This window comes from Gorilla gorilla, chromosome 10 (assembly GCF_029281585.2).
Source record: "Gorilla gorilla gorilla isolate KB3781 chromosome 10, NHGRI_mGorGor1-v2.1_pri, whole genome shotgun sequence".
Taxonomy (NCBI): Eukaryota; Metazoa; Chordata; class Mammalia; order Primates; family Hominidae; genus Gorilla; species Gorilla gorilla.
In genome coordinates, this window is record NC_073234.2 from 11,704,270 (window position 1) to 11,725,141 (window position 20,872).

A 20,872-nucleotide genomic window follows, 5' to 3' on the forward strand; every position below is an offset into this window, starting at 1 on the left:
CTTTTTTTTTTTAAAGATAAGCTCCCTTTGAACTAAGTCAATGTTTACAAGAAGAGTTATACTAAAAAGTTCACTTTTGCTGCTTATGTTTCATTTATTTCAGGCAATTAATTCATTGTTATTGGTAAATCGATACTTTTTATTGATACTGAAAAGAGAGAAATAAACTAATGACTATCTCTGTTAGAGTAGATTTGTTCATATCTATCAGTAAAATGTTAATTATCTGAAAGTCAATAATAAAACATAAACTGTGATCTTAAATGTTTTTTAGGGGCTCAAAAACAATTAGAATTCATGTCAGCATATAAAAAAAGATCAGAGTATTTTTAAGATACGATAAAATTTTATTTTAGTTTCTTAATAGGGATTTTTGTGACCTTATAGAGTTCAACTAATTATAATTTTAAAAATAGGATTGATAGAGTTTTAGAATTAGAAACAATTTATAGATTATTTTATTTTTCTTTTGAGGAATCAGGTCATCAGAAGATCAAGGAACACCTATAATGTCACTAGATCCTAATTTAATTTAAATTTTAGAATCCAGGTATTCTAACTCCTGTCTTGATACTATTTCTACTTTATTATGTTGCTTCCCAGGGCTTTAAAAAATAAAAGCTGGGAAATTACATTTGCTTTGCATATACAGCACCAATTATCAAATTCAGCATAAAAGCATAACATGTATACATCAAAAAGAAAACATAAAAACTTCAAATTAAAAGCATCTCAAAACAATTGAATATAATAGGGAAACCTTATACAAATGCAACACTCCCCCATTAATAAAAAGAAACCAATTGGAGAAAAAAGAAATTCAATATAAACATGTTGGAATATAACCTAATTCATTTTAATCCAATGCTTCAAATTGAAAAAAATTAGCACTAGTGTTATTTTCCTTTATCATTACAATCTTGCTTTTCATTACATTATGCTATGTTTTGTATTAAACATAAAATCAATTTTTCACCTTAACACATGCTAGAAATACAGAGTCACCATATTGGAAATCAGTAGAAAGTGTCTTTGTTTCTACTTTTTTTTCTTTGAAAAAGCTTTGGGAAAAAAAATCATTTACAATGTTTAATTTTAATAACTTAAAGAATGTAATTGATTTTTGTTTGTTTTTGACATGGAGTTTCACTCTTGTCACTCAGGCTGGAGTACAATGGCATGATCTCGGCTCACTGTAACCTCCACCTCCCAGGTTCAAATGATTCTCCTGTCTCAGCCTCCCGAGTAGCTGGGATGACAGGCACTCGCCACCACACCCGGCTAATTTTTGTATTTTTAGTAGAGATGGGGTTTCATCATGTTGGCCAGGCTGGTCTCAAACTCCTGACCTCAGGCGATCTGCCAACCTCGCCCTCCCAAAGAGCTGGGACTACAGGCGTGAGCCACCATGCCCAGCCAATTGAATAGTTTTTAACTCAGAGGATAAATGCTTGAGGGGATGGAAAGCCCATTCCTCATGACGTGATTATTTCACACTGCATGCCTGTATCAAAACATCTCATGTACCCCACAAATATATAAACCTCCTATGTACCCACAAAAATTTTATAAAATAATGAAAATATTTTAAAACTAAAAAAATTGTTTTTTAATTAAGCAACTTTATTTAAATAAAATCATTCTTCCTCATCCTCAGTCCTGGGATCTACCAGAAAGAATTAGCAACATCTTAAAGATGACAAAGTGTTAAAGATAAACTGCTATTAAGTAAAAGTGTGAAGTGTGGAGGGGACAAGCTGGATGCCTGAACCATTTTGTTCTATCTTTAGGACAGTGAAAGAGCAAGAAGCAGGGTTGGGTGGGGGACACATATTCTGTTGAGCATTGTCACCACTATATTCACTGAAATTCATCTGCATGCTTGTATGTACACTTTTGATTCGCCTGATACACTGAAAATTATATGAAATTGTTCTCTATTCTTTAGATAATTATAATCTAAGTGCTAATATGAAGCTTAGAATTTATATGAAATATGTATGCCCACAACAAGACATTTCAGCTATTTCCTAGATAATAATCTCACTTCACCCTGCACAAAACAGGCACATGATCATGTCACTCTGACCTGGTTTGAGTCCAAGGAGGCTTTTGTTTTTAAAATAATTTAGGTTAGTAGTTAAAATATGAACTTTGGGCCAGGAGTGGGAGCTCATGCCTATAATCCCAGCACTTCGGGAGGCTGAGGCGGGCGGATGACTTGAAGTCAGGAGTAGGAGACTGGACTGGCCAACATGCTGAAACCCCATCTCTACTAAAAAAAAAAAAAATAGAAAACTTAGCTGGGTGTGGTGGCGGGCACCTATAATCCCAGCTACTTGGGAGACTGAGGCAGGAGAATTGCTTGAGCCTGGGAAGTGGAGGTTGCAGTGAGCAGAGATCTTACCACTACACTCCAAAACAAACAACAAACAAAAAAATTCTAGAGTCACACTGAAAATCTTAACAACCTGCTTCTACTACCCATTTTTTAAATTTTTATTTTGACCTGATTTTAGATTGATAGCAAAATGCACAAATAACACAAAGTGCCCCCTATGTCCCTCACCCTACTTCCCCTAATGCTAACATTTTCAGAGCCATCCTTATTTTCTCTATAAAAGAGCAGAGTTCTCCTTTTAGAGATTTGGAAAGATTATTAAAAGATAAGTTACAAAATACAGTACCTGACACGTATAAAATATTAAATAAATACTAGCCATGCTTAATTATTTTGTTTTAAGTCTATATGAGCCAAGTTTTAGTAGAAATATGGGCTAGAAAAAAAAAAACAGAAAGCGGGACTCTGTGATCCGACTTGGGCTTATAGAACAGACTGCACTAGTTTGTTCTCATGCTGCTAATAAAGTCATACCCAAGACCGGGTAATTTAGAAAGGAAAGAGGTTTAAGGAACTCACAATTCCACATGGCTGGGGAGGCCTCACAGTCACGGCAGAAGGCAAAAAAGAAGCAAAGGCACATCTTAAATGGTAGCAGAGAAGAAAGCTTGTGTAGGGAAGCTCCCATTTTAAAAGCATCAGATCTCGTGAGACTTATTCGCTACCAGGAGAACAGTAGGGGGAACCCGCCCCTATGATTCAATGATCTCCACCTGACTCCATCCTTGACATGCGGGGATAATTACAATCAAGGTGAGATTCGGATGGAGACACAGCCGAATCATATCAATGACTAATGAGAGTTACGTCCAGAACCTAATGAAAACCTGTCTGAGGCCACATTCCCTGTAAAGCAGATTTGAGATAGAGATTTGTGTAGAGAATATTTAACTGGGTAAAATCCTAGGAACCAACAACTGTGGCGAAAAAGCTGAATTGGATAAAGGGAGTTGAGATGTGAGGCAGTCACAACAAATACCTCAGCTAATCTCAAGGGGGAGCTGAGAAGCTGGGGCGACCCTTCAGAGTTGCCCTAAATTGAGGCAGGAGTATGGAGTTTTAATACCTTTCACTGGCCATTCTTCAGATACGAGTTGTCCCCAAGGATGGACATCAGCTTGACAAGTTATTAATTAGATCTCCTGAGAATAAATTCTAGAGAGAATCAGCTGAGAGGCATGATTTGCCAACACTCCCAATAGCTGGGCAAACTTCAGTTTTGAGGGAGGATTTGGGTCACACACAAAAGTCTCCACAACCAATTATTCATGGGAAATTCTATGTAGGCAGAGCTATTTCATGGCCAGTTAATCAAAACTACATAATCTATTTGGTTAAGCAAAAGAAATTAAAAAGATAAAATAAAATCTATGTATTAACACTCAAAAGTTTTTTAATGCATTTGCCTTGCATTTCGTATGTTTTGCCTTGACTTTTATATGTTTTGCCTTGCATTTGCTTATTTGCTTTTAAGAACCTTTAGAGAACAATAATTACTAATATAATATGGAGTAGCACAGCATAGACGAGGGAAGCTAACTCTCTCCCTTTTCCCAGAACCTGGAACAGCTAAAGATCCTAAGCATTGTCAGCTTTGGTATCTGACATAGTTTGGATGTTTGTCCCCTTCAAATCTCACGTTAAAATGTGATCCCCAATGTTGGAGAGAGATGCCTCCTGAATGGCTTGGTGCTGTCCTCTTGGTAATGAATGAGTTCTTACCCTGTGAGTTCATGCGATATCTGGTTGTTTAAAAGAGACTGACACCTCCTCCCTGTCTCTCTTGCTTCCTCTCTCACCATGTGATATGCTGGTTTCCCTTCACCTTCCACCATGATTGGAAGGTTCCTGAGGCCCTCCCTGGAAGCAGGTGCCAGTACTATGCTTCATGTACAGCCTTCACAACAAGGAGCCAAATAAACCGCATTTCTTTATAAATTACCCAGCCTCAGGTATTTCTTTATAACAATGCAAATGGGCTAACAGAGTATCATTCATGGACAGTGAGTGTATTAGTCAATTTTCATGCTGCTGATAAAGACATACCCAAGACTGGGTCATTTATAAAGAAAAAGAGGTTTAATGAATTCACAGTTCCACATGGCTGAGGAGGCCTCACAGTTATGGCAGAAGGCGAAAGGCGCATCTTACGTGGCAGCAGGCAAACAGCAAATGAGAACCAAGTGAAAGGCGAAAGGGGTTTCCCCTTATAAAACCATCAGATCTCATGAGACTTATTCACTACCACCAGAACAGTGTGGGGAAAACTGCCCCCATGATCCACTTACCTCTCACTGGGTCCCTCCCACAACATGTGAATTATGGGAGCTACAGTGCAAGATGAGATTTCAGTGGGGACACAGCCAAACCATATCAGACAGTAATAACTTTCAATTAAATATAGCTAGACTTTCTGTCAGTGGGTCACAGCAGTCTAGAGAACACATTGAAAAACTCTGGGAACAGCAGATATAGAGGTCAGATCTAGAGATTTTGAACAAAGTTTAGTGCTACAATGCATTGGTGACCACAGACAAAAGGTGTCTGTTGTTGTTATAGTTTGTTTTCTGTCTTGTTTTTCATCATGGGAGGACAAAAAGAAAAAATGGGGGCAATGGTGAAGGAGAAATGAAAAAGACCTGCTTTTCTATGGGTGGAAGCGACTAAACGAGAGAATAAATTTGGATCACACAACAAATGCAAATCAAGTTAGAAGCATGAAAGGCATGATTAAGGCCATGGTTCTAATAGAGATCAGCCAGCGGAACCAGGATCATGCCACACCGAGAGAGGCTGCAGAGCCATTGCCTTCTCTCCTGTCAAAGCTAAATTAATGAAATGGAACTCACAGAAGCACTATGTAATCAAATATTGGTGGGACACAAGCAAATTCTGAAAAAGTTTCATTGATCAGTGATAATATCTTTTGGTGTAAATATCTCCTCAAAACATTTCAGGAAAAAAAAATAAAGCTATAATTTTACTTTAGAAATATTTAACTTTGTTATACTAGTTTACTTATTTTTTACCTAATACTTCTGATATATTGTTATGTAGGTTAAAGATGCTCGATTCATGCCACTGTGGAAACCACACATAATTTAGGCAATAATGCAAATTCTTTTCAAATACTTTTATCAGTGTATTCACTTTATTTTTATTTCAAACACAATACAAAATTACAGGATGCTATCAAAGTGATGCTACAAAACCCCACTAAAATTTTTTCAATTCTTCAAATCACACACTTACACACACACACACACACACACACACACACCACATGCATTCCCCGTACAGACCTTTTTTTGGGGGGCCTGAGTAAATAATTGCGTTTTATTTTCAATTTTTCATTTTGAAATAATTAAAGACTTACCAAAAATGTTGCAAAACTACGTGCCTTTTTGAAGTAAAGTCTTGAAAAAGTTGTTTGGTATATCCTTTATAGTAATAAAAGAAAACACGTGTATATTCTGTTGATTAAAGGCATGCTGAGATCGTCAGACATGTGATTTCATCAGAGACTCCAATATAGAGCGCAGCTGTAACGACATCCTAAGAGTGTTCTAACTGAAATGTGTTGGAAGAAGGTTCTAATTTTTTTCAACCCTTCTCAAGTTGGCACTCAGCAGATTTCCACTCTATAAAAGTAACTCCTGCTCTGCAACTAATGTTCACAGATAAGCTCCAAACATATTTACAGCTCCATTTAAGTATAATGTACACACAGTAAAATTCACCCTTTTCAATGTGCAATTTAATGGGTTATGGCAGATGAATATCATCATTTGACCACAATCATGATCAAGATACAGAAAATCTGCATCATCACAAAACGTTTTCTTTTGCTGTTTTGCATTTGATCTTTTCTCCATTCCTGAACACAGGCAACCACTAATCTGCTTCTGTTTCTACAGTTTGCATTTTCTAGAGTATCCTATTAGTGGAATGATACATTGGTGTCTTTCATGTCTAGCTTCTTTCACTGAGCATAATGCTTTTGATATTCATTTATATTGCTGTTGTATCAGTTTGCTCCTTTTTATTGTTGAGTGGTACTCCATCTACAACTGGTTTATCCATTTACAAGTTGATGGACACATCTGCTATGAACTTCAAGGATGAGGCTTGGTACGGATATGTTTTTATTTATTTTGAGTCGCAGTGGGATTATTTGGCTATATGATCAGTACTAAGTTTAACATTAAAAGAAACTGCCAAACTGCTTTCCAAAATGTCTGTACCATTTTGAAGTCCCACTAGCCAGGTGTGAATAGCAATTCTTCACATCATGTGGTATGGTCAGTTCTGCTCGTGTCAGCCACTCCAGTGGGTGTACAGTGGTACCTCAATGTGGTTTTAACTTGCATTTCCCTGATGACGGGTAATGTTAAGTATCTTTTCATTTGTGTATTGGACATCATCTCTTTTTAAATTAAAATATCTGTACAAATATTTGGCCCATTTAGGTCAAAATATTACGTTAAATGAGTTATTTGTGTTTTGTTATTTAGTTTTTTAGTTATGTGTACATTCTAGATGAAAGTTCTTTATCAGACATATTTAAAATTATTCTGTCCCAATCTGTGGTTTGCCTTTTCATTTTTTGATGCTATGTTTTAAGTTGCAAAAGTCTTAATTTCATGAAGTCCAACTTACTATTTTTTTCCATTTTCATCCATCCTTTTCTTATCTAAAAAGTTTTTAGCTATAGTAAGATTATTAAAAATTTTTCCTATTCAGTAAGCTTTATACATTTTATATTTACATTATGTATAAAATACATGTTGAGTTAATTTGAGGATATGGTGTGAGGTAATTCTGAAGTTCATATTCTCCATTTAATATCCAATTTTAATAGTACCATCTTTATAAAGACATTGATTTCCTTATTGAAATATTTTGGCAACTTTGGCCATGTAAGGCAGGATATATTTCTAAATTATTTATTCTGTTTCACTGATATATATGTCTTCTTCATGCCAGTAAGTTTACTGTACTGTTTAGTGTAGCTTTACAATATGTCTTGAAATTTGGAAAGTTTTCCAACTTTATTCTTCTTTCTAAAACATGCTCTGGCTATTCTAGGACTTCTGCATTTAAAAAAAAAATTAGAATCAGCTTTGTAATTTCTCCAAAAAGGCCTATAGGTTTGACTTGGATTGTGCCAAATCTGGAGATCAGTTTCAGAAGAATTATCATCTAATAAGTATGACATGTATATTTACCAATGAACTTGATACATATTTCTACCTATTCAATCTCTCGTATTAGTGATTTAGAAATTTTGGATCAGCATACCTTTTATTAAATTTATTCTGAATTATTTTATTATTTTTGAGGCTATTATAAGTTAAATTGCTTACATAATTTTATTTTCTAATTGGTGTTGATTGTGTATAGAAACACAATTGATTTTATTTATTGATCTTTCATCCTACAACTTTGTTAAATTCACTTCATACCTCTAGCACACTTCTGCAGATGCCTAAGGATTTTCTATGTATATGTTTACATCACGTGAGAATAGTATTTTTCTTTCTTCCCAACTTGGGTGTCACTTATTTCTTATTTTCTTTTCTTTTCTCTTTATTTCTTTCTTCTTTCTGTCCATTCCTCCTTCCTTCCCTTCTTTCTTTCTCCCTGTTTTAGAATCAGTTTTGTAATTTATCCAAAAGGACCTATAAGGTTTCATGGGAATTCCACTGAATCTAGAGATCAATTTCAGGAGAATTATCATCTCATAAGTATTAAATATTTATCAATGAACTTGGTATATATTTCCACTTATTTAATATTGAATGCAATACTTTAAAGAACTAGGGAGAGAGGACATCATTGCATTTTTCATAATCTTATGTAGAAAGTATTAAGGCTTTCACCATTTTAAGTAAGATGTTTGCTATAGATTTTTTGTAAACACATAATCAGTTTGAAAATGTACTTTTCTATCCTCAGTTTGCTGGGAGTTTTTAATTTAAAAAATGTGTTACATTTTGTAAATTCCTTTTTTGCATCTATTGAGAGTGTCACGTGATTTTTCTTTTTTCTGTCAGCATGGTAGATTTTCAGTTGTTGAAACCAACTTGAGATAAACCCCACTTGGTTAAAACACATTATCATTTTTAAATATTCCTAGACTCAATTTGCTAATATTGTATTAAGAATGTTGCATCTAAGTTCATAATGGTTATCAGTCTGTCATTTTTGAGTTGTGATATCTGTATTTGTTTCTGATATCGAGAGAATCCACGTAAAACATCTACTTCTGTCATCAGTAATAATCTGACCAGGGATAACACCAACAGTTAGAGAGGAACCTGTCATTACCTGTGGCAGCAGAGATATCAGAGATTCCAAAAAGAAAAGCAAGGTTAAAATTTCAAATATAATCACATGAAATATCAGAAAGCCAGGGGATAGAAATATAGGAGAGCAAAATCTTAGAGGTCAAAACAAGTAGTTAAGTACTGCACATGATAATAAAAAGTAAAATCTTTTCCTAAGGCAGAGCCTGGCTGCTGCCTAGCTTCTTTGACAATTCTTGGTAGGCTTTCATGGCTTTATAAGGGCTTATACTTTAGGTAAAGTTATAGTCAGGGAAACGGTGGGTGTAGGTTGGCTCTGTAGAAATGAAGCATTACAGGAGCACTGCAGTGAGAAAGAAACTGATACTGATGATACTTCGGTCACACTAATAATACATGCTAATGATAATCATAGCAATCATGGTAATGACAGACAATATATATATAATATTAGCATGCTTCTATTTGCACATATACATATGTGAATAGAAACATTGATTTAAAGACATGAAAGTATAGAAATAGCCTACACCTGATAAAGATATGCTCATACACAATAACAAACCTCAGCATAAACAGAGATTTTGATGTATCACAGAATTCTCCAATAGATCACAATTTTGACACTATGGGAAGTGTCATTTTCAGAACTTTTCTTTATCTCCATTATCTCTATTCTCTATTTCCAACATTCCTGGAGACTGAACTCAAGGATCAGTAAATATTCTCAACCTTAACCATAGCAGACTTCATTCATCCCATATATGCTTGTTATTTTTCCCCATTGACAGAAGGCATTGTACCATGAAATATACAACATATCTCTGACACACCTGACGAAAACAAACAATGGGGAAAGATTGACTATTTAATAAATGGTGATGGGAAAACTGGCTAGCCATATGAAGAAAGCTGAAAGTGGACCCCTTCCTTACACCTTATAAAATAATTAACTCAAGATGGATTAAAGACTTAAACATAAGATCTAAAACCATAAAAACTCTAGAAGACAACCTAGCCAATACCATTCAGAACATAGGCATAGGCAAAGACTTCACGACTAAAACACCAAAAGCAGTGGCAACAAAAGCCAAAATTGAGAAATGGGATCTAATTAAACTAAAGATAGCTTCTGCACAGCAAAAGACACTATCATCGGAGTGAACACACAACCTACAGAGTGGGAGAAAATTTTTGCAATCTATCCATCTAACAAAGGGCTAATATCCAGAATCTACAAGGAACTTAAACAAATTTACAAGAAAAAAACAACCCCATCAAAAAGTGGGAAAAGGATATGAACAGACACTTCTCAAAAGAAGACATTTATGTGGCCAATAAACACATGAGAAAAAGCTCATCATAGGCTGGGCGTGGTGGCTCACGCCTGTAATCCCATCACTTTGGGAGGCCAAGGCGAGTGGATCACAAGGTCAGGAGTTTGAGACTTGCCTGGCCACTATGGTGAAACTCTGTCTCTACCAAAAACACACAAAAAAACTTTAGCCAGGCGTGGTGGTATATATCTGTAATCCCAGCTACTCAAGAGGCTAAGGCAGGAGAATTGCTTGAACCCATTAGGTGGAGGTTGCAGTGAGCCGAAATTGTGCCACTGCACTCCACCCTGGGTGACAGAGTGAGGCTGTCTCGAAGAAAAAAAAAAAAAAGCTCATCACCCCTGGTCCAATGAGATACCATCTCGCGCCAGTTAGAATGGCAATCATTAAAAAGTCAGGAAACAACAGGTGCTAGAGAGGATGTGGAGAAATAGGAATGCTTTTACACTGTTGGTGGGAGTGTAAATTAGTTCAACCATTGTGGAAGACAGTGTAGCAATTCCTCAAGGATCCAGAACTAGAAATATCATTTGACCTAACAGTCTCATTACTAGGTACACATCCAAAGGATTATAAATCATTCTACTATAAAGACACATTCACACATATGTTTATTGCAGCACTATTCACAAGAGCAAAGACTAGGAACCAACCCAAATGCCCATCAATGATAGACTGGATAAAGAATATGTGGCACATATACACCATGGAATACCATGCAGCTATAAAAAAGGATGGATTAATGTCTTTTGCAGAGACATGGATGAAGCTGGAAACCATCATTCTCAGCAAACTATCACAAGAACAGAAAACCAAACACCACATGTTCTCACTCATAAGTGGGAGTTGAACAATGAGAACACATAGACACAGGGAGGGGAACATCACACACTGGGGCCTGTCAGTGGGTAGGAAGGAAAGAGGAGGGATAGCATTAGGAGAAATACTTAATGTAGATGACGAGTTGATGGGTGCAGCAAACCACGACAGCACATGTATACCTATTTCACAAAACTGCAAGTTCTGCAAATGTATCCCAGAACTTAAAGTGTATGTATGTGTGTATATATATATACACACAAATGTAAATGTAAATGTAAATAAATTGAAAATGGTAAAAATAGAAATATGTTTCCTACACAAATAGTGACATAATAAAGCAAGATAGAATGTATGTTTGAGTTAAAAAAAATTGCTTAGAAGACAACTTGAATTCCATTCCAAGGAACTAGTTTTCAAAAGTTTACAACCAGATTTCAGTTTGGCAAAAGGCAACAATGCTGTTTTGAAAATAATTTCTGAAAAGAGCTTCCCCAGCAGTTCCAAATGGCAGTCCTGATACAAGGAAGTAGGGGCAATTTTGTTACCACCAGGAACACTGAATTCATTTTCAGACCTTGAAATTCTGGGAGGCCCTCGAATAATAATCAACTACAATATTTTACTTTACATAGAAATATTGTTTTAATGTTAATATAAAAGCTTGTATATGAACTAAAATTGTCAATCTGCCACTTTTAAGAAAGAAGAATCCATTATGTCCCTATTCTATAGTGAGTTGATATGTTCCATAAGCAGTTCTGGAAGGAGGCTACACTTAGAGCATAAATTGGTATAGATCGCTTTGCTCTCACAGATAGCGACACAATATTTTCTGCTGAATGGGAAAAAGTTTGAAGGCATAAATCAAGATAAAGCAATCATCTGACAAAGAATTACAAAGAGGCCCCATACCTTTTTCTTAGTGAACTCCATGTGACACATTGATTTTCCACTGAAGATAAAAGCCAAAATCATGTGTCATCAATAGAAAGCAAGCAAAACTATTTGGTTCAATATGTTATGGTACTTAACAAAAAAAACTTGCAGAGAAAAGACAAATCTAAAATGTTGCACATGATTCAAACAAGTCTGGATCAGAAGAGACATTTCAGAGGTCACTGCTAGAGAGTCAAGGATACATTAGAGAGAAATAAACTCCTGCTTTTTTGTTTATCTCCTTACATACACAGATACTGTCTGATGAAGATGATTGATATCAGGTATGGTATTTGATGGTATAGTCATTTACAAAATAATTCATCCCTTATGATCTAATGCAATTTTCTTCATATTACACGTGTATATTTAAATACTTCCTTGTGAAGTGGAGGCTAGCCAGGCTGCTGTTAGCATATCCAGTACATTTCTGCAAATTCCAAAATGGCAAATCCCACAGTTGAAATTTCAACCTCTCTAGCGTCCCTCGGCTGGAGTGCATAATCACGGCAAAAGTCTGCAACATCAGAGGTGGCCGCCACAGACACAAAGTCTATGTTTCTCATTCCATTCTACCAAATCTATTCAGCAGTCTGGGTGAGGGGGCTTGGCAGTATCTATGAGCAGAAAGCATTCAAATGGCTGGTATATGTGCTTCCGGGGAAACTAAGGGGAAAAAAGAGAGAGGGAGGGAGGGAGGGAACAAGAAAGAAGAAGGAAACTCAAGGAGAGAGGAAGGGAAGGAGGCTGGCAAGAAGGGATGGAGGGAGCAAGGGAGGGAGGAATAAAGGAAGGAAGTTACACCAAGTTTCAAAACTGGCCACGGACTGAGAAGGATTAAGAGACAAACGGAATTGAAAGCATTTATGTTCATACTCGGTATTTTTCTTACCCATTCTTGCAAATTAGTAATTTAAAAATTTTCATTTCCACAAATCCACGTGTTTTCTTGTTCCTCTCTCTCCGCTCTTTTTCCTTCTTTCCTTCCTGCCTTTCTTCTTTCTTTTCAACATAGGTTATATAAATGTGTGAGAGCTATCACTAGTCTACATTAATCATCAGGATTTTCCTGTATATTTCCAATTAAGATGACCCATAATAATATTCTACTGTAATTTTGGAGGGTCCAAAATACTAGATGGCATTTAGTGTTTTGGAAATCATGACAAGTCTAACAGGACTTTAAAAAACCTATCAAGACATCTGATGTGTTTTCTTGCCCATACACTCTTTAATGAGGTCTGCTTGACCCTTTCTTCTTCCCTTCTCTAGTCATGGGTTCTTCACACTGAAAACTAAGCTTTGCATCAGTGTTTGACGAACAGGTGACATAATAAACTGCAGTTACATTTTAAATTCAGCTCAAGATGGTAGATGAGAAATCTAAGATTGTGAAGTGAGATTTAGCATGCTGTTCAGTATGCAACAAATCTGAGTGTTGCTCACACAGGATTCATACCAACAGGCTCCTTCCAAAACCTTTCAATGCAAATTCTAGCAAATGCACACTTGGAAGAAAAATGTTCCATGAAGTTGTATATGTAAATTTATACTTTCAGCATTTATGTATATAATTTCAGGGGAAGTGGGATCAACTTAACATTATTAAACATAGTCCAATGATATTTACAACATAACTTCAGAAACATTTTATTACTAGAAGTATTTTAAAAAGGATGTACCATTTAGGATTTAAGACACACCCCACAAATGAAAAAACAAATGAGATTATAAACAACATTTTTAAAAAAATTGTGCCATCTTTTCACTACAAAATCCTCCTGGGGGAAAAATATCTTTTCCTTCATTATTAAAGGATGTTATCAGAGCACAGTGGAATTCTTTCAGATTTAGTCAGAAGGTTCTCTGGAGTTGAGAGATCTATTGGAGAATATTTTCTTTGAAAGTCCATGTCCTTTCCCCAGGCCTACATCATATATAAATAAACATTTCAGAAAAGGGGCCATGTTAAGAAAAAGTGGGTTGAAGATTGTAAGACCTGGTTCCTGGGTGCCAAATAATTCACAAGTTGGAATAAGCTGGGTTTCTGTAACACTTCTCTATGACTGCCATTGATACTGAACTATGCCAAGGAACTAAGTCCTACCAAGGAAAAGCAGGAGGAAAACAGGTGTAAGAAAACATTTCCTGTCAGTGTGTCCAGAGATAGCATGAGTCAACAGCGGCTCCTCATGAAGCCATCGATTCGTAACACTGGAGTATCTAGAATGCATCTGGGTCGAATTATTAAAAAGAAAGTTCTTCTCAAGCTAGTTGTAATGGTAGCTAATTTAAAAAATTAATGTTCTGCGATTCTGATAAAAACCTATGTGGTGAACCAACAATAAAGGCGGCTGGAGATATTGGTATGAAATAGTTATTTTTCCTTATATACCTGGACGTTCATGTAAGAAATTATACTTTTGGAAGGTCTGTCATATTCTCAGTGTATAAGAGTTGAATCATTTTTAGAAGTTATTGTCAGAATTTTGCTTTAATAGTGCAGTAAAGTGTGCATTCTCTCTCCCTCATTTTCATTCAACAGCCTCTACAAATTGAGCCTGGCTCAAAGGTCTTTCCCTCTTGGAATATGACTCCTCCCCTGTCCCTCTACATAGGCTGTTCTATAACAAATTATTTTGCTGTCTTGATTTTTCAGAGACCTCATGCTAGTAGTAGAGAGTCAGGAGAAAGTGAGATGTCCTATATAAAAGGCCTGCTAGAAAAAGAAATCAGCACTGAGTTCTAAGGATACTGAACAACTTTTTAAAAAACAAGCAAGCCATATTAAACACATTAGTTACAACCAAATTAGATAAAACCATGAAAATTATCCAAGAAGAAAAAGTACATCACCTGTCTAGGTTTAAAATTGCTTAAGGCTGCCATCCAAGGACCATCTATGATAACAAATACAGTAGTCTGTATTGACACAAAGTTTTAGTGATAGACGTAATTACATTCTTCTGCTGGTGGTGTTCTAGAATAAATGGAATATCTGCTGATCAAATCTGAATGCATCCCATAATATTAGCATGTAGGATCCCAGATCTGCAGGCACTATCTCTTTCTCAGATCTACACTTTGAATATTATGTTAGTTAAAATGAGAAGTATGTTAGAAAATGTCTTTTACAAAAGAAATATTGGCTGAGTATGGTGGCTCATGCCTGTAATCCCAACACTCTGGGAGGCCAAGGTGAGAAGATCTCTTGAGCTCAAGAATTTGAGACCAGCTTGGGCAACATATCTATAAAAAATTTTAAAACTTAGCCGGTGTGGTGGTGCACACCTATAGGCACAGCTACTTCAGAGGCTGAATCAAGAGGATCACTTGAGCTTGGGAGTTTGAGGTTGCAGTGAACTATGAACATGGCACTGAACTCCAGTCTGGGCAACAGAGTGAGAACTTGTCTTCAAAAAAATAAAAAAGAAGAAAAAAATAGGAAATATTGTGTTCACATCTGCTATGGTACTCTTTCTTATATAAACTATTTCTTTGCAGTATTCTAGAGGATTTAAGACAAATTTACCACTGAATAATTTCATATGGTATATTATTGCATTAGTATAGTATGTTATTATATAATTAGTATAAGTGACCAGTGCTGCAACAACCACATTCCAAAAAGTATTGTGATCCTCCAAAATTACAATGTCTAAATGACATTATTCTCCTTCATGAGACCATTATACCTTAATTTTTCAGCACCATGAAAATCTACAAATGCCCTCTAAAATATATTTAGAAAACGTGGGGAAAAAATAGATACAGTTTCAGAAGATACATATATTTTGAAAATTAGCCTTTTTGGAATAAATTATTCTTTATGACATATAAATAAACACATTTTTCAGACTGGCGGGGTAACATTTGCATCAGTCAAAATAATTAGATTACTAAAACCTGTAATCTTATTAGAAAAATGGTTTATTCAGAGAATCATTGGAATTATTAGCCTTCAAGCTGCTATAGATTGAATCTGATCAAAATAATTAAGATAATATTATTTCATTTTTCAGTATAATATCTCCTTAGTATTTTTGTTTCTTATTTAATATGTGATTATATTTACTTCTGTGAATAATATGGATGAAGATCATTACAGTGTCAAGATCACTGGGTTCAGAGCACAGAAACCTCAAGTCTATTCTTTTTTCTTAAATACCTGTAAGACTTTAAAGAAGACAGAGTTTCTGGACTCTAATTTCTCTATCTGTAGAATAAATGGGTTAGACCAAATAACTCCTTTCTGCTTATAAATTTTCTAATTATATGACTGAGCTTACACCTGGAAAACAGTCTATCTCCTGTATAAATTAATGATAGAAATGAAAACCACCACGTTTCATGAAATTAACCACATAAATATCAACATCAACTGCTCAGAAGGACTTAAGTGCAAGTATCACAGGAATTCTGAAGCACAGAGAACTAAATATAAGAAATGTAACACTCTTCGTATTTTCAAAGAAGATTTTAATAATATATGTAAACACAGTAGCCTGTTCATAAGAAAAAAGAAAAGGGACGTCTTAGCATATTCAGGGTTCAACCAAAACTACTACTGGAATGTAAATCAAAGTAATATTCACCTAACTGTCATAATTGGCATGAATAATTTTAAGTAAAACACTTTTATTTGATATTAAATGTGAACAATAAGCCAAAACAGAGAAAATTAATAAATTGATCATTTATTGAAACTGAAATAAAAATATATAATTATTGAAGCCTCTTATATACATAAACCAATCATTGCTTAAATGAGCTGACATACTAGCTCCATAGTTTTATGTCACTAAGGAACTCTTTTGAACACAATAAAGAAACCAGAATTGAGCACAAAGAATGATGAACTGGGAAGTTCATGGCTTTCTATCTACTAATTAGGAGTACAATCATTCAGTCAAACAGCCACTCAACAAACATTTAGCATACAGCTTCTGGATACCAGGTACTGGTGTAGGTGCTAGAGCAACAAGGAAATAGTCCCTGCATTCAGTGAGCTCACAGGCAAGTAAACAAGTAAGTATAAAGACTGCATGACTGATTGGGAGTGGTGGTTCATGCCTGTAATCCCAGCACTTTGGGAGGCCAACGTGGGCAGATCACGAGGTCAAGAGATCGAGACCATCCTGGCCAACATAGTGAAACCCCGTCTCTACTAAAAATACAAAAATTAGCTGGGCACGGTGGTGCACGCCTGTAGTTACTTGGGAGGCTGAGGCAAGAGAATCAGTTGAACCTGGAAGGTAAAGGTTGCAGTGAGCTGAGATCACACCACTGCACTCCAGCGGGGTGACAGAGTGAGACTCTGTCTCAAAAAAAAAAAAAAAAGACTCCATGATAAATGTGTATCTACAAAGGGCACAAAGGAATGAGTAGCTAATCCCCAAAGCCATATGGAGCAGTCAGTATAAGCTTCAGGAAAAGAAACTGAAGTAAAAAGCTAACCTGAATCTGAAAAAAATGAGTAGGTATTTTCCAAGCACGTTTCAGGGGAAAAGTTGCAGGATGCAGAAGTCCTCCCAAGTACAAAAAGAGAATGAACTCTGGACAACTGGCAATTTATGGCACACAGGAATCAGTAAATGTAGGGATGAGAGGCACACAGAAACATGGGCAAAAACAGGAATTTTGACTTTATTCCATAAATCATGGAAAGCCACCAATGGGTTTTAAGTAATAAAATACTAAGACCAGGTTTGCATTTTAGAAAGATCAATTTGATTTCAGTGAGGAGGTCCAAAAATGAGAGCAGCAAGGCCAGATAGAAGTCCTGCTGCAACTAGCTATGGTTAGAGATGCAGACCAAAACTAAGGTGAAATCATTTAGAAGAAAGAACGTGGATATAAGAGCCATTGGTTTGGCCTCTCCACATCATTTTTTTTATTTTATTTTCATTTATTTATTTATTTATTTATTGAGACAGAGTCTCGCTCTGTCACCCAGGCTGGAGTGCAGTGGCGTGATCTTGGCTCACTGCAAGTTCTGCCTCCCGGGTTCACACTATTCTCCTGCCTCAGCCTCCCGAGTAGCTGGGACTACAGGCACGCGCCACCACGCCCAGCTAATTTTTTCTATTTTTTAGTAGAGATGGGGTTTCACCGTGTTAGCCAGGATGGTCTCGATCTCCTGACCTCGTGATCCACCCACCTCGGCCTCCCAATGTGCTGGGATTACAGGCTTGAGCCACCATGCCCAGCTGGCCTCTCCACATCTTTACTGTTATACTGATAACATGGGGATGAAAATAAATATTATTTGTATTTAAACTATTATTGTTATGTGAAAATTAAACAAATAACATACTATGATAACATCTGAGGTTCAAGAAATATTAAGTCTTGAAAATAGGAAAGATGAAAGGAAGGAAACAGGGAGTGGGGAGGAAAGTAGGAGAAAGGAGAGAATATAGGAATGAGAGAGGAGGAAAATAATAAGAAAGAAGTAGAAAGCTAGGTACGGTGGCTCATGACTGTAATCCCAGCGCTTTGGGAGGCCGAGTCAGGCAGATCACAAGGTCAGGAGTTCAAGACCAGCCTGGCCAATATGGTGAAACCTTGTCTCCACTAAAAATACAAAAATTAGCTGGGTGTGGTGGCAGGCACCTATAGTCCCAGCTACTCGGGAGGCTGAGGCAGGAGAATCACTTGACCCTGGGAGGCAGAGGTTGCAGTGAGCTGAGATCACACCACTGCACTCCAGCCTGGGTGACAGAGAAAGATGCTGTCTCAAAAAAAAAAAAAAGAAAAAAAAAAAAGAAAGAAGTAGAAAAAGATATAGTATTTCTTAATCAGCAGAAGCTACTCTTATTTTTCAATACTCTACCTTTCTAATGTATCACTGACAAGGAAAGGTCTTGAATAATTGACTGAAGTCAGAATAGGTAAGGCACTCTACCTGTGGATACATGAGAGGCCTTAAAAAGTTCATGGAAAATGTATATTATGAAAAAAACTATGCAAAGGTTTCAATTTTGGCAGCAAAATAAACTCATACTAATTTATTATAGCATGTTTGAACAGGATCTAGTTTGAGACAGTAAGAAGGAGTAGACATTAGTTTGAAAAGAGCCCCTAGCAGAGCAATGTAAATTCTGCTAAAATTGAAGCAAGAACAAACATTAGATTATGATGAAGCTTGAGTGAAAGAATGGTGAAATCACTGATGCTTTACAAGAAGCTTGAGGGGACAATGCACCAAAGAAATCAGTAGTTCACAAGCGGACAGCTTTTTTAAAGAAGAAACGAGATGATGTGGAAGATGAAGTCCACAGGGACAGATCATCCATATCAATTTGCAAGGAAAAAAATTAATCTTGTTTGTGCCCTAATTGAAGAGGACTGATAATCAACAGCACAAACAATAGCCAACATCATAGACATCTTAATTGGTTCAGCTTACACAGTTCTGACTAAAAAATTAAAGTTGAACCAACTTTCCACTGCATGGGTGCCAAAAGTGTTGTGCTCAGATCAGCTGCAGACAAGAGGAGAGCTCTCAATGGAAATTTTAAAGAACTAGGGTCAAGATCCTGAAGGATTTCTTTGAAGAATTGTAACAGAAGATAAAACATGGCTTTCCCAGTATGACCCTGAGGGCAAAACACAATCAAAGCAATGGCTACCAAAGGTGGAAGTGGTCCAGTCAAAGCTAAAGGGGATCACTCAAGAGCAAAGGTCACGGCAACAGTTTTTTGGGGACATTCCAGGCATTTTGCTTGTTGACTTTGTGGAAGGTCAAAGAACAATAATATCTGCATATCATGAGAGTGTTTTGAATAAGTTAGCCAAAGTTTTAGGTCAAAATACCTGGGAAAGCTTTAGCAGACAGTCCTCTAACACCACAATGTTTCTGCTCATTCCTGTCGTCAAGCAAAGGCAATTTTGTGAGAGTCTCAATGGGAAATTGTCAGGCATCCACCTTACAGCTCTGATTTGGCTCCTTCTGACTTCTTTTTGTTTCCCAATCTCAACAAATGTGGAAAGGGCACCCATTTTTCTTAAGTTAATAATGTATAAGAGACTGCATTGACATTGTTAAGTTCCCAGGACCATCAGTTCTTTAGGGATGAAAACCGAAGATCACATTTTCAATGTTTATCTTTTAACTTCATTTTTCCACAAACTTTTTGAAGTTTCTCCATACAAATGTCTCCATACAAATGAGCACTTGCAAAATAAGCAGAGAGTCTCATTCAATGGACAGAAAGTTCTGTGCCATCTAAAAATTATCTTAAGCAAGTTCAATGTGTAGCAACAGACTGTATTGATAAATATCAGTTAGTTTGACTTCTGCAATGACCATGATGGAGTAACAAGAACTAGACTTTCTCTCCCTCCTGAAACAACCAAAAAAATGGCCAAAATGTATGCCACAAAAATTTGCAAGACCCTGTAAAGTCAGTCTCAAACAAGGTGAGCCTATCAACGGCCCTAATTTATGCCTGGAGAAAGTTTTCCAGCCCACTACTCCAGGAGAAAAGCCCAAGAGGAGCCCATTGTTCTCCCTGAGCTGAGGGGACAGAGCTGAGAGTCCACAGAAACCATGTTGACATGAGCTCTCAGGACAAGGTTTCCGAGAAGAAGGGGCTGCACAGAAAGAGAACTCCAGAGCTCTGCAAAGGGTCCCCCTAAAGTACATAGCTAAGTAATTGTTAGGACAGGCCTAGAGAAAAGTACCTACGGTTGGGGAAACAACACCCAGATAAGATGAAAAGTAACAGTACACATGCTCACCAAGGTCCAGTAATAGTGCTTATTTTATCAGCCAAACCAGAAACACCTCAAGATTCCCAGGGATACCCAGAAGGATCTTGCCTCACTAGTTGGGAGTGATTAGCTCTAAAATGAGAACTGGTCTGATCCCACCTAATGAATTTTTAAAGCAAGACAAAAAAGAGTCAAACTCTTTCCAACTAAACTTAAATACATACCAATACAAAGATCAAGAATATTTATATATACTTCCAGCACTCAATAAGATAAAAGTCACCATATCTGACATCCAGACACAGTTTAGCAGAGACACAACAGTAACAACAAAAGACAGAAGAACGTGG